At 43.1% G+C, this 4172-nt stretch overlaps 2 non-coding genes across 2 annotated transcripts; both read left to right on the top strand.

Moving 5' to 3' along the window:
• Nucleotides 1-610: 610 nt before the first annotated feature.
• On the top strand, nucleotides 611-748 carry LOC119945293. The gene has a single exon (XR_005456167.1). It is a non-coding gene; the product is annotated as a small nucleolar RNA SNORA7 (small nucleolar RNA).
• Nucleotides 749-3088: 2340 nt separating this feature from the next.
• Nucleotides 3089-3227, top strand: LOC119945331. The gene has a single exon (XR_005456200.1). It is a non-coding gene; the product is annotated as a small nucleolar RNA SNORA7 (small nucleolar RNA).
• The last annotated feature ends 945 nt before the right edge of the window (nucleotides 3228-4172 follow it).

Raw genomic sequence — 4172 nt, 5'->3', positions numbered from 1 at the left:
TCTGGGGTGGATCCTTTGGTGTACATCATGTCCAGGGGTGAAATGGACAAGCTTTCTCTCTCCTCTCTCTCTCTCTTTCTGTCTGTTTCACTCTCTCTTTCACTCACTCTCTTTTTCACTTTTTTCACTTTTTCTCTTTTTCAATCTTTTTTCTCTTTCACACTCTCAATCTTTTTTTACTTTTCTCTTTCATTCGTTCATACTTCACTCTTTTTCAATCTCTTTTCACTTTTCCTCTTTCACTCTATCTTTCATTCTTTTTCACTCTTTCTCTTTCACTCTCTTTTCAGTCTATTCTTTGTTCTTTCTCTTTTACTATCTCACTCTTTTTCACACTTTCTCTTTTACTCTCTTTTCAATCTTTTTCACTTTTTCTCTTTCACTCTATCTTTCATTCTTTTTCACTCTCTTCTCCAATCTCTTTTCACTTTTCCTCTTTCACTCTCTTTTCATTCTATTCTTCACTCTTTCTCTTTCACTCTCTTTTCACTCAGTGGTATTTGTTAAGTGCTCACTGTATGCCAGGCACTGAACTAAGCTCTGGGGTAGATACAAACTGATCAGGATGGACACAGTCTCTGTCTCATATGTACTATTGCTACTTCTACTGCCCCTTTCAGGGTCATGTCTGGAGAGTTTCCAGTACTCTACCAGTCTCGACAAGGGGAGGGACAGTCAAGCAGAGGCATATCCATTCTATTCCTAGCTTGGGCAGTGGCAAGCGAGTGGAAGGCCATCTGTAACAAGTCAAAACTCTCTTGTGCTGGGAGAGAGTTGAGGGCAGAGACTCAGGTTGACTGTGGGGAAGGAGGCAAGGGTCAATTGTTTCTGTATTTTTACCAAGAGAACTCTAAGGATACATATCAAAATGATTGCTGATGGAGGTAGGGTGCTTTGGGGGAGACATGTCCATGGCATTGCTATGGGTCGGAGACGACTTAGTGTAAGATAAGACAAGACTACTACTATTACAACTAATACTACTCATAATGATAATAATAATATTTTTTAAGTGTTAATTTTGTTTCAAGAACACTACAAAGTACTGGGATAGATTACAAGATAACCAGGTGAAACACAGTTCCTGTCCCACACGGAGGTCACAGTCTAAATTGGAGAAAAAGCAAGCATTGGAAGCAGCATGCCCTAATGGATAGAGCAAAGGGATGGGTTCTAATCCCGATTCTGCCAGTTGTCTGATTTGTGACCTTAGGCAAGTCATTTTACTTCCTTGGTCCTATGCTACCTCATCTGTAAAATGGGGATTAAGACTGTGAGTCCCATGTGTGATATGGACTATGTCCACCCTGATTAGCTCATATCTACCCCAGCTATTGGTTCAGTGCCTGGCACATAGTAAGTGCTTAACAAATACCATTAAAAAGTTCATTTTACAGATAAGAAAATTTAGGCATGGAAAAGTGAAATGATCTGTCCAAGGTCATGCAGTGGGCAAGTGGCAGAGCCAGGATTAGAGCCCAGTTTCCCTCTCTAGGTCGGGCTAGAGGCCTGCTGGAGCTGGAAGTGATCATGTCCTGGCCCCAAATCCCACCCCGGGCCCAAAGGGTGTCTTCCTATTGCCAAGTGATGGAATTGGGATGAGGACCCAGGCTTCTTGACTCCCGGGCCTGTATTCTCTCTACTGGGCCACAGTAAGGAAAATGCAGCAGTGCCACAAATAGCAGAAGAGATTGGCTGATAAGACAAGGAAAGGGCTGACACATACCCATACACATTGATAACCTCTCATCGTGAGGAACACCATCTTTGATCCAGAAGGACAGCCGTGTGTCTGTATTTTTCATTTATTTATGATAGTATTCATTCCACGAGAAAGTAGACGAAATTGGATCTGAATCAGAAGTTGACTACCGAATAGGAAGGCAGGAGCAAGCAAATTTCCCTCCAGGCCTTCTCTTTCATCAGCAAAACAAGGAGAGTGAGCGTGGGAGCTAGAATGTCTGTCAAAGTCTGACAGCTAGCTAAACTTTGACTCCCTTTCACCAAGCTATGAAATGCAGTTGTTCCCACAGACAAAAACAATTCCAATTTGGAAGATGCTTTGAGAAGTCCAAAACCAGCTCATGGTCTATTTGGTTATAGAAAGTTGGATCATTAACAAATTAAATTACCATTTGGAAGTCCCTGCCCTCCAGGCATTATCGGTGTTGGAAATACAGGAAAGCCTGCCATAATGATATTTTTCAAAAATCTGTGTTCCACCTTAATCATCCTAAAGAGTTTTATTTTTATACTTCATTCAATCAGATCTGAAGAGGGTGTTCGGCTTCTCGTCGGCATGTGGCTGTGTACTTCGGAAGAAAAACGAGAAACGCGACTCCCATTTATTCGGCTGATGCGTCTCAGCCTAATAGGTATTTTAAATTTAGCCTTACATTATTAAGCCTAGAGTGGGGTACAAGAGGCCTTTCAGTGACATGAATGCCCAAAGTCAATCCCGTGGCAAGTGATTTGCATCTATATAGCACCTTTCAAAGGCTTAGGATCTCAAAGCGACTCAGAAACACTTCTATAACTTTGCAATTAAGGACCCTCTTCTAATTCCTTCTACTTAAATGTGTGTGTCTCTCTCTTTAATTACAACATTTTTCCACCTGTGGATTAGTGCTGCTTCTGAGTTCTTATTTGCATATTCATGACTAGTTGCTGAAAGAGAGGCAAAAAATGGCCATTCATTCACTCTGTAGTATTAGTCAGTCAGACAGTGGTATTTATTAAGCACTTACTGTGTGCAGAGTACTGTACTAAGCACTTACTGTGTGCAGAGTACTGTACTAAGCACTTAGGAGAGTACAACAGAATGATAAACCAACACATTCCCTGCCCACAACGAGCTTATAGTCTATTTACCGAGCAACTAGGGAGGGCAGCCACAGGAGCAGAAGAAATAGTATTTATTGAGTGCCCATTTGGGGCAGTGCACTGTACTAGGTAATTGAGAAGGACAGAACAATGAAGTGACACATTCCGTGCCCACAAGGAGCTTCTATTCTAATGGGGAAGATTTATAGCAAGAGGTCAAAGATCAATGAAAAAAATGGGCATAACTAAGTGCTGGTGAATGTAACCCCTCTCAGGATGGCACCTGGAGAGTTTCTAGTACTCTACCAGTCTTGGCTATGGGAGGGAGAGTCAAGCAGAGGCCTACCCATTCCATTCCTAGCTTGGGCAGTGGCTAGCGAGTGGAAAGCAAATCTGCTAGAAGTCAAAACTCACATGTGCTGAACAGCTGCAGCATGGAAGAGAGTCGAGGGTGAAGAGTTAACTGCACGGAAGGCAGCAATGGTAAACCACTTGTGGATTTTTACCAAGAAAACTCATTATGTACCAGAACGATTGCAGATGAAGAGTGGGGTGTTCTGGGAGAGATGTGTCCATGGAGTCGCTTTGGGTCAGAGATGACTCGATGGTATAAGACAAGACAAATTAATATATCAGTAAATTCACAAGGGTGAGAGTTAAGCTGAAGTGATGATGTGTCTCGGGGGCTGGGAATTTAGTCACGGAAGGCTTGCTGGAGCAGATGGGATTTTAGGAGAGATTTGAATGTGGGGAGAGGTATGAGGAGGGAGTTTCTAGCTGGAGAAACAGTGTGAATGAGGGGGCGGAGATGGGAGGGTTGAGAACAAGATCAGGCTAGAATCTTGGCTCGAGAGGAACAAAGCAGCATGGCCTCGTGGAAAGAGCCTGGGCCTCGGATTCAGAGGGAGTGAATCCAAGGTCACACAGCTCTATCCATTGTTTGCTGTGTGACCTTGGGCTAGTGACCTAACTTTTTTGACCTTCGGCAAGTCTGTGCCTCAGTTACCTCATCTGTAAAATGGAAATTAAATCCTTCTCCCTCCAACCTGGACAGTGAGCTCCCGGTGGGAAATGGACTGTGTCTAACCAGATAAACCTGTCTCTACCCCAGTGCTGAGTGTAGTGCTTAAAAAAGAATTGGAAGGTCACTTTAAAAAAAAAGAAGACAAGGTGTTGGAAATAGCAGGCGAGAAGGTCAGATATGTAAGGTGGGGCCAGACTTGAGGGTGATTTTCATGTTCCTGAGGGACAAAGAAAGCCAAGGAGGGTTTTGAGGACAGATGTGGACCAGCCTATCCTGCAGGAAAAAGATCCAGTCAGCAGTGTGTAATATATCAATTAATCTATGG

Source organism: Tachyglossus aculeatus, chromosome 24, assembly GCF_015852505.1.
Source record: "Tachyglossus aculeatus isolate mTacAcu1 chromosome 24, mTacAcu1.pri, whole genome shotgun sequence".
Classification (NCBI taxonomy): Eukaryota; Metazoa; Chordata; class Mammalia; order Monotremata; family Tachyglossidae; genus Tachyglossus; species Tachyglossus aculeatus.
Note: the sequence above shows the minus strand (reverse complement) of the source record. Positions and strands in the feature narration are given on the sequence as shown.